Consider the following 10870-nt stretch of genomic DNA (forward strand, 5'->3'; position numbering starts at 1 on the left):
CAACAGCGCCACTTCCAGCTTTTTTTTCCTGCTTGTGTGGTGCTGAGGAATTGAACCAGGGCCTCAATCATGCAAGGCAAGTGCTTTACCACTGAGCCACCTTCCCAGACCTTATGATTATCTTTCTATCCACTGTTCTGGGTTTGCTTTTAGATGGTACTTCATCGTTGATTGCATTTGAGACACCTGACTGTTTTCATGCCAGGCCCGCACAGCTGTAAATTCCCTGAGAAGCTTTTGCTTCATCCCAGAAGTTCTGGAAAGTTGTGGTATGGTTTTGATTCTTGAATTTGTAAACTTGTTTCTTCATTTGATCCTTAAGTCTTATGGCTGATTTTCGACTCGACAGCCTATCACTTGATGAGAGAGGTCTTAAGCCAACATTCTAACTTGGCCTGGACTTACGGATCCATGCCATCCAGTAGTACTAGTTCATGAAACCGGGACAGCAGTAAGCATCTGCGTGCTGGCGCGCTGTATGTCAGCAGAAGGTGACAGTCTTTATCTCATCAACCTAACTTGGGTTTCATGTCTCCCCTGCCCTCGTGGGACAAGCAACTGGGGCTCCCTTTCAGGTCTGTTCCCATTTGCTTGGGACAGTTTTCCACCCAGAACTTTTAGTTTTCAGTCTTGGCTGGTGAAGTGTCATCTCTATGCAGTGTTGGTTTATAACTGGGCCGGGCCAGCTCTCCCTCCTGGCTGACAGGCACAAGGCAGAGGTGGGTCACTGCTTTACAGTCCAGGTAAGTGTATACAGATACAGACAATACTGTCAGCTTTATGTTGTATATCAAAATTCCCCACCACCAAATAGCTCCAAATTTTTAATATACTATCTATTGTCGTCTACTTCTTTCTATCTTGTATATTTGTCTGTTCTGCTAAAAAAAACTTTCCAGGAAGAACAAAGCCTGTCACATTCAGGAAAATGGATGGAACTGAAATTCACCATAGATCTTAGGAAGGAAAACAAAACAGACAAGAAACGTAAATATGTTTTTCCCAGGTGGAATCCAGACTTTAAAAGACACATACCTAGCCAGGTGCCAGTGGTTCACTCCTGTCATCCTAGCTAATCAGAAGGCTGAGAAATGAGGATCATGGTTCAAAGCTAGCCAGGGCAGGAAAGTCCATGAGACCCTTATCTCCAATAAACCACCAGAAAACCAGAAGTGATGCTGTAGCTCAGGTAGTAGAGTGCTCGCCCTCAGCTGAAGAGTTGTGGCACAGCAGCCAGGACCAGAGTTCAATCCACATGAGTAACCAACAAAACAAAACAAAACAAAAAAGATATAAAGCTGTAAAGGAGACTCACACTGATGTCCTCTACCACAGGGGCCTTGGGCACGCTTGCAGTACCTAGTGAGGAACCCAGGCTTTGATACAATATTATGTGCTCATCAAAATTTTCCCAGAGCAGGGGTGTGGCTCAGTGAACGGTAAGAGGACTTGAGCAGTAGGAGGATGTGAATAGTAGGAGGATGTGAAGAGTAGGGCCTCCACACCCAGCCGGGGTCCTTGTCCAGCTCTGCCACAGCAGGCAGCATGCCTAGGGGTCAGGACACCCAGTGTGAGTGCTTAGGACTAAGTGTCCTCACAGAAAAGGGCAGAGACCAAGGCCCCAAGACATTCCCCCCAACCCCACTAAGACCTGAGGGCCAACTGTTTCTGCACATTTATTTCTTTGTGAAAAGAGGGAAAAAAGGAATAAAATATAAACAGTACAGTTGACACAAATAAACCACCAAGGTGGGGGATGGGGGAGGGAAAAGGAGGGAAGTGGAAGGGATGTGGGAATGGGGTCCCCATCTCAGCAGCAAGAGGTAGTGACCCAGATGCTTGCATCTCTCCCTACAGGGCATGGGTGGCGCCTTCCTCCTGGCTACTCTCCAGCCCACTGCGTGTCCCTCAGCCTTTGGTAGGGGGCCGGGCGCCATCTCCCCAGGGGCCTCAGGGAACATGCATGGGGCCAGGTCTGGGATCAGGCCATGCACAGGGAGGGCTGTCAGCGACACACTGGCTCCATGAGGGAGGAGCTCAGGGAAGGCTGAGCCAAGGGTAGGCCAGAGGCCAGGCACTGGAGGCCCAAGCACTGGCTCTTCTTCCAGCATCAGGCAAGAGACAGAACTGGAGGAACAGGAATGGGCCGGCTCAGAAGCTCAGCCTGGCCCTCTTGGGCCCCTGCTCAGGCCCCACCACCCTCTCCCCATCCACCAGCATGTCTGGCTCCCAGCCCCTGCCTGGACACTGCCACCCTCTGGGCCTCCCAGGCCCTTGTCAGGCCACCACCACCCCTTCCATCAGCCACCGCCTGCCCACCGGCAGCCCGCACCGGTCAAGGCCTCCTGGGCTAAGTACTTGACGTCCACATTCTGGTCCTGGATCAGCTTCTCCAGGACCGGCTTGACCTCATTCTGCATGGTGCTGGAAGCAGTGGGAAAGGGCTGGAGCATGAAGCTGATGGGGGCCCACAGCTGGGAACTCAGTTCAGGCCTGTCCACCCCCTTGCATCTCCAGATGGCTAGCAATACTGAGCAACCCCTTACCTTCCTTCCCTTCACACCCCTCCCCATAAGTGCCACCGCCACTGCCAACTCCTCAGTCTACCGTGAAGCCAACACTGGGAGGAAGCAGCAGGGATCAGTGGCAGCTGAACACAGTGGTGCACATCTGGAATCCCAGCCACTGAGGAAGCCCTAGCAATAGCTGGGTGTGGTGGCATCCGTATTCCTAGCGGTGTGAGCAGCATGCACAGACCAGGCAGCCTGGGCCTACACATGCACTCTGTGAAATATAACCAAGGCAAAAAGCACTGGGGGCATGGCTCAAGTGGCAGAATGCTTGCCTAGCAAGGTCAACCCTCAGTATCACCACAAAGGAAGAAACAGTGTAACTGGAGAGGAGCATAAGAACAGCGAGTCCCAGCTCACCTGTTGTGGAGGATGGGCCCCATCTTCTGCAGGGACTTGGCCCCATTGAAGTGGACATTGGCGACGGGGTGCCCTGCCATGCACACGACAGTGGGCAGCATATGCTTGGTGGCAATGTCCTGCCCGCACACCTCCGACAGAACCTGGCCAACCACAGGCACACGATCAGTAGTCAGCACCTGCCACCTGGGCCTGGGTGTCGAGGCTACGCCAACCCTCACTGGGATCCACACTGGAGCACACAACTGACATCATCTCCCAGCGATTACAATTTACAATGAGCTCAACTTTGAACACGCAGCCAACGGTGTGTCTCACACCAGCTCACCTATGCCCAGGCCAAGGGTGCCGGAGGCCTGGAACCCGCCCAGCTCCAGATGTGTACCGCTGGGCCTGGCCCTCAGCCTCTCCACTCGCAAGCTTGGTGTCACAACTGGGCCGTGAGAGCCCCTCCCCTGGCAAGCCAGCTCTTAGGCACAGGTGTGGTACGGGCCGCACTCACGTTTATGCAGAAGAGGATAGTCATGCGGTGCAGGTAGTTTGGGGTCTCCAGACATGGCCAGCACCTTGGGAATAATGGTGGCATGTGCCCACTCCATCCCGAACTTCTCCACCAGCTTTTTGAGGTTGCTGGTGGCTGCCTCATGGATGGCATAGACTGCAAGGGGGACAGGAAGGCCATGGGGGAGTTTTAGAGTGGGTCATGCTCAAAGCCAGCCTTTCCCAGTGTTCCAACAGTGGGTGGTAGGGCACAGACAGAACAGTGGCAGGGCCCCACCCACTGGCTGCCAGATCCTTCTGCCAGGACTCACAATGTTCCAACATCCATGCCATGCATAACGAGTTGAGTTTCTCATCAAAGAATTCCACTCCCTGCCAGAGGAAAGAGGTGATGAGGGCTCCGAGACTGAGGGAGACCGAGCTGCCTCCTCTCCTCTCCCCACCCTACCCCTCATGCCCTGGATCACTCACCAGCTGCCCAGCCAGCAGGGGCATGTACTCGATGATGGACAGCCACACCCTCCACTTGGGGTCCTGGGCTAGCTCCACGATGGCGGGCAGCAGTGACTGGGACAGATGCCGGATGCTGATCACCTCGTTCACACAGTCCAGGTTGGAGATGATGTTCAGCCGCACCTCCAGGCACTGCAGAGGATGGGGGTCCTGTGATGCCTGGCCCAAGGCGGCCCAGAATGTGGGGAGGGTAGTGTCACCCCACAGCAAAACCCTACAGACCTGCCATCTCCCCAGGGCCACTGCCCCAGCCGCAACCTGACCCTGGGAATACCCAATGGACTCTGGGATGGCGATTGATAACCTGGGTGGGAGACTGGGGGAGGGGAGATTCACATCATCCTTCAGCTGGGTCAGAAAGAGGGACAGAAAGTGCTCGATGATGTTGTCTTTGCCCAGGATGGGAGAGAGGCCCATGATATAATATAGCTTACAGTTACTTGATTTGAACTCCTTTAATCATGGGATAATCTTATGTGTTAGTATATGATTTCATAAATGACTTTAACTATGTGAAGATGTAATAGTCATACTACAAACATTTTAAAGCCCTTTTGTGACTTAATTTTACAAATATTTAAAATTGTGTTGCATTTCTGCTTTGCTGTTTAAGAAAGAGATGTTTCACACACAAAAAAATAGATGTAGCCTATTTCCCTCACAAAGTACAACTAGGCCAGAAATAAGAAGGAAAACATGTCATTTGCTGCCACATCTGTAGAACTACAGATCGCTGTGGAAAATGCAAGAAGTCAGACACAGAAAGGCAAATGTATGTTCTTGAAACAAACAAGAACAGGGCAGAGAAATTATCAGCAAGACCAGAAAAATCCAGGTGAGGAATGGAGTCACATGCAATGAGGTAGACCAGAAACCCAGGGTGAGGAGTCACTGCTGATCCTCTCCTGAGCACAGTGACAAATTTCTGCTTCAAAATCACCACTGATAATGATGAAAATGACTAGGGAATTAGAGAATGAAGCTACCTCCTCAGAAATGACCAGGCATGAAAAGAGATCACTCATCACCCTGCTTTCAGGAATATGCAGGAAATGCTGACCTCTAATCTCGAAATGGGGTCTCTAGGGATGAAAACATTTTTAGAAAAAAATGGCCATTATTGCCAAAGAAACTCCTGTACAGGAATGTCTCATTCTATTTTGTTCTGTTTTGGGCCAGTCAAGGGGTTTGAACTCTTGGCCTGGATGCTGTTGCTGAGCTCTTTTATTCCAGACAGGCACTCTACCACCAGAGAGTGGAGATAAGAATTGGAGATAAGAATCTCATGTTCTTTCTTCACCAGGCTGGCTTTGAACCTTGATTCTCTGATATCAGGCTCCTGAGATTGCATCAGTACAAGGTTCCATTTTTCTTTTCTAACAGTATATATGATGATAAAAACAAAAGCAGACTGAGATGAAGACAGCTGGGAAGGTGGCTCAGTGGTAGGTTGCTTGCCTAGCATGTATGAAGCTCTGGGTTCAATTCCTCAGCAGCACATACATAGAAAAAACCAGAAGTGGTGCTATGGCGCCAATGGTAGAGTGCTAGCCTTGAGCAAAAGCAGCTCAGGAACAGTGCCCAACACCTGAGTTCAAGTCTCAGAACTGGAAAAAAAAAAAAGGAAGGGACACTTTGGGTAAGAAATGTTGGGGAAACAGGGCTTACACACCACTGAGGTTGTTTACAGACAGTCATCTCAGGTTGGGCCCCAGTATCTCCTGCTGGCCTACTGGGATCCAGGAGAGGTAAGCGACTGCACCACTCCCCTGTCCCCTGGAGAAGCAACCATGAGAAAGTGAAGTATCTTGATAATTATCACATGGGGAAAAGAAAAAGTTTACTGAGAACTTGGCTTGCCACACCAGGTGAAGGGAAAATCACCGCTCCCGCGGGAGATGACCTCAGCTGCCGGCCTCCTGGACCCCTATCTAAGGAGCCCTCTGCAGCTCTGAAGTGCCCATGTGCATCTCAGAAATGACCTGCTGTGCCACACACATCCTGAGAGAAGAGGCGAGCACTTGTGTTCACTGCCACTGGAGAGGTGCAGCCTGCAGGAGAGACCCCAGGTTCCACACTCTGGGTAAGGGATGGATCACCTTAGGAGCAGGGATTCAGGATTGAATCCGGTTGCATGACAAAGAAACAGGGAAGGATAGTAATAGGCTAGGACAGTCAAAAGAACTGGGGTTCTAGGCCCTCCATCCCCAAGTCCTGTTGGTTCCTAACTTCGTCTCCCCTCACAGAGTCTGTCTTGGTTTATGACAAGTGAGGAGGAATCCTGATTGTCCAGGGGCTGGGGAAGATGTGTTCACATCAGCGACTCTAGAATGGCATTTGAACCTAAAATTGCCCCTTCTATGTCTCTGTCATCCACCTCCTGCTTAACCCGCAACATCCCCACCACAGACCTGGTTCATATTCCTGGTATTTCTTCTGTGAAATGTGGGTTCCGTGTTGAAGAAAGGGTGACACCTGGGACCCACTCCTGCAGCTAGCATATTGAAGTATAAGTGCATGTGACCCCGGGAACATGTCAGTCATGTTTCAAGTTTCTTTCTTTAGTCAGTCAGAGAGCTTGAACTTGAGTCTTGCCCATGTTCCTTCAGCCCTTTTTGCTCAAGGCTAGGCCTCTACCACTTTGAGCCACAGATCTACTTTTGATTTGTTGGTGATTAACTGGAGAGAAAAGTCTCAGAGACTTTCCTTCTCTGGGCTGGCTTTGAATTGGGAATCCAAGGTCTCAGCCCCTGAGTAGCTAGGATTACAGGCTTGAGCCACTAGGGTCTTGCTTGTTTAGAATCTTAGATCTGATTCTACAGAGGACAGCCATTATTGCCAAAGAAACTCCTGTACAGGAATGTCTCATTCTATTTTCTTTTTTTTCTTGTGCCAGTCCAGGGGTTTGAACTCTGGGCATGGATGCTGTTGCTGAGCTCTTTTATTCCAGACTGGCACTCTACCACCAGAGAGTGGAGATAAGAATTAGAGATAAGAATCTCATGGTCGTTCTTCACCAGGCTGGCTTTGAACCTTGATTCTCTAATATCAGGCTCCTGAGTTTGCATCAGTACAGGCATCCACTTTTCTTTTCGAAAAGCATATATGATGATAAAACAAAAGGAGACTGAGATGAGGAGGGCTGGGAAGGTGGCTCAGTGGTAGAGTGCTTGCCTAGCATGCATGAAGCCCTGGGTTCAATTCCTCAGCAGCACATACATAGAAAAAGCCAGAAGTGGTGCTGTGGCACCAATGGTAGAGTGCTAGCCTTGAGCAAAAGCAGCTCTGAGTTCAAGTCTCAGAATGAAGTAAAAAAGGGAAGGGACACTTTGGGTAAGAAACTTGGGGGACACATGGCTTATACACCACTGAGGTTGTTTATAGACAGTCATCTCAACTTGGGACTCAGTCTCTCCTGCTGGCCTACTGGGACCTAGGAGAGATAAGCGACTGCACCACTCCCCAGCCCCCTGGAGAAGCACCCACCAAAAAGTGAAATGTGTCTTGATAATTGTCACATGGGGGAAAAGAAAAAGTTTCCTTAGAACTTGGCTTGCCACCTCAGGTGAAGGGAAAATCACCACTCCCGCGGGAGATGACCTCAGCTGCCAGCCTCCTGGACCCCTATCTAAGGAGCCTTCTGCAGCTCTGAAGTGCCCATGTGCATCTCAGAAATGACCGGCCCTGCCACACACACCCTAAGAGAAGAGGCGAGCACTTGTGTTCACTGCCACTGGAGAGGCGCAGCCTGCAGGAGAGACCCAAGGTTCCACGCTCTGGGTAAGGGATCACCTTATGAGTAGGGATTCTGGATTGAACCCGGATGCATGACAGAAACAGGGAAGGATAGGAATGGGCTAGGACAGTGAAAAGAACTGGGGTTCTAGGCCCCCCCACCCTCAAGCCCTGTGGGTTCCTCACTTCCTCTTCCTCACAGAGTCTGTCTTGGTTTATGACAAGTGAGGAGGAATCCTGATTGTCCAGGGGCTGGGGAAGATGAGTTAATATAAGTGACTCTAGAATGGCATTTGAGCCTAAAATTGCCCCCTCTACGTCTCTGACATTCACCTCCTTCTTAACCCCCAACATCCTCAACACAGACCTGGTTCATCTTCCTGGTATTTCTTCTGTGAAATGTGGGCTCCGTGTTGAGGAAAGAGTGACACCTGGGACCCACTCCTGCAGCCAGGGTATTGAGGTATAAGTGCATGTGACCCCGGGAACATGTCACGCATGTTTCAAGTTTCTTTCTTTAGTCAGTCAGAGAGCTTGAACTCGGGCCTTGCCCATGTTCCTTCAGCCCTTTTTGCTCAAGGCTAGGCCTCTACCACTTGGAGCCACATATCTACTTTGGGTTTTCTGGGGCTTAAATTGAGAGAGGGGACTCAGAGACTTTCCTTCTCTGGACTGGCTTTATATTGGGAATCCAAGGTCTCAGCCCCAGAGTAGCTAGGATTACTGGTTTGAGCCACTAGGGCCTTGCTTGTTTATAATCTTAGATCTGATTCTACAGAGGAGAAATGCAGCTGCCTTCACCTCAGGACCAGACTCACCTTCCCTTAATGCCATTTCTCGAAGTTCACCCATTTACCTGAACATGCCATCTTCCTCTTCCCAATGGATGAATAGAACTGGATTTTTCCTAATACATGAGTACATTAGGACAGTATTTCCAGTGGTGTGAATGCTGAATGGAGGATGTTGAGTTCCCTTGGCACCATGAAGGCCTCAGTTTCCCAAGCCAGAGCCTCTGAATGAGACTCAAGGAAGAGAGAGAATGGGAGATGCCCATGTGTCTATGGGGGTGATCCTCTTAGCCCAGACTGTGGTTGGGTTTGTAGGTAATTTGTCTCTTCTCTCCCATTATCTGTTCCTTTCCTGTATGGGGAACAGGATGAGAGCCACAGACTTGATTCTTAGGCACTTAATTGTGGCCAACTTCCTAAGTCTTCTGTGTAGAAGTATTCCCGAAACCATGGTGGCTTGGGGCTGGAGAAATTTCTTCAATGATGTGCAGTGCAAAATTGTCTTCTTTCTTTACCGAGTGAGCAGGGGGGTGTCGACCGGAAGCACTTGCTCCCTGAGCATCTTCCTTGCTGTCAGCATCAGCCAGCGGGACTCCAGGTGGGCAGGGCTGAAGTGGAGAGACCACAAACACATTGTCTTCACCCTCTACCTCAGCTGGGGGGTCTTCCTTCTGGTGAGCATTTCTTGTCTTATGTTCATGACCGGACCCAAAGCACACGACAACATGACGAGCTTAAAGGCCTATGTATACTGTTCTTCCATGCGTCAGGACCCAGCTGCTAATGTGCTCTACGTGGCCATGCTCGCAGTGCCTGATGTTCTGTGTCTGGGGCTCATGCTCTGGGCCAGCACCGCCATGCTCTTCATCCTGTACAGACACAAGCAGAGAATGCGACACATACAGAGAATCAGCGTCTCCACCAGAGCCTCTCTCCAGTCCAGAGCCACCATAATCCTCCTCCTCCTGTTGATCACCTTTGTCTCCTTTTATACCATGCCCTGCATCTGTCAGACTTGCTTGACTGTGATTTACAACCCCAGCCCTGTGCTGCACCATATGGTGGCGTTTGGTATGGGCTGTTTCCCATCCTTCAGCCCTTTCCTGCTCATGAGCGGACACTCCACTCCCTGCAACCACCCCTTCACCTGCACAAAGAAGAAGACAGTGATCCTCCCCTGAGGACCACCAAGCTTGCATCTCTGCTGAACTTTGCTTGGCCATTCAACAATCTCCACACCTAGATAAAAGTCATCTGCTGAGAGATAGAGGTGTGCACATACATCCACACCTGTGCATTTGTGTGCTATATATCTGTGTGTGTGTGTTCATCTGTCTCTATTGTGCTGGCCCACAAAATTATATGAAAGTGGAAATGTGAGATTTTGAAATAATGCTTATTAGGTCATGTCAACTTCCTCCAGAGAATCTGCCCCATTAATTGGTAGTCATGTCAAATTCAAGATAAACTGGTTAAAATCACTTAACATGTTTTCCTAATTCCATTTAGAGTCTTTTGATTATTTTTCTTTCTTTCTTTAATAGTTCCCTATGCAATGAAGCAAATCATTCTTAAAGCCCTTTCTGTTCTGGAGAAGAAAGTAGTTAGAAAGAAAATAGCAGCTGGGTGTTGGTGGTTGATGCCTGTGTTCTAAGTTCCTGAGGAAGTAGGATCTCAGGATCACAGTTCAAACCAGTCTAGGCAGAAAACTCTGAGAGTCTCATCTCCAATAAACCAGTAAAAAGAAAAGATGTTGGTAGTGCTGTGGCTGAAGTGGTATAGCGTTAGCCTTGAGCAAAATCATCCCAGGGATTGAACAGAGGCCCAGAGTTCAAGCCCCAGGACTGGCACAAAGAAGGAAAGAGAGAATGAGGGACACAGACATACAGACAAATAGAGGCAGACAGAGAAGAGATATGGAAAGCCAGCAAAGAAGGAATGAAGGAAGGAAGGAAGGAAGGTAGGAAGGAAAGAAGGAAGGAAAGAAGGAAGGGAGTCCTGCTGGTGTAGCTCTCACCACAAACATCAAGGCTCCTTCCTGACAGTTACTCCCTTTGTCTTGTCTGTGTTTATTTCTTCCACATAATTTATTTTCACAACTCTTTCTTTTCCTTGACAGTCTATGTTACATATCTCTACACTCTCTGCTAATTCAACAAGTACATTAAGTATACTTTTGAAAAGCATATTTTTTAATGGAAAGTTGTTTTTATTTTTTTTTGAGTTCTATGTATATTTTATTTTTTTTTAAATTTTATTTTATTTTATTTGTGAACATACTGTACAGAGGGGTTACAATTGCATGGGCAGGATAATACGAACATTTCTTACCAAGCATTGCAGCCTCCTCCTTTGTTTACCCTTCCCATCCCTTCCCAGCCTCCCCCCTCCCCCCATCCC

At 49.2% G+C, this 10870-nt stretch overlaps 1 pseudogene; it reads right to left on the reverse strand.

Annotated features, from left to right (window-relative positions):
- Nucleotides 1–1400: 1400 nt before the first annotated feature.
- The window catches only part of LOC105994220, a 28055-nt pseudogene continuing 18585 nt past the window's right edge, over nucleotides 1401–10870 (reverse strand).

Source organism: Dipodomys ordii, unplaced genomic scaffold, assembly GCF_000151885.1.
Source record: "Dipodomys ordii isolate 6190 unplaced genomic scaffold, Dord_2.0 Scaffold105, whole genome shotgun sequence".
Lineage (NCBI taxonomy): Eukaryota > Metazoa > Chordata > Mammalia > Rodentia > Heteromyidae > Dipodomys > Dipodomys ordii.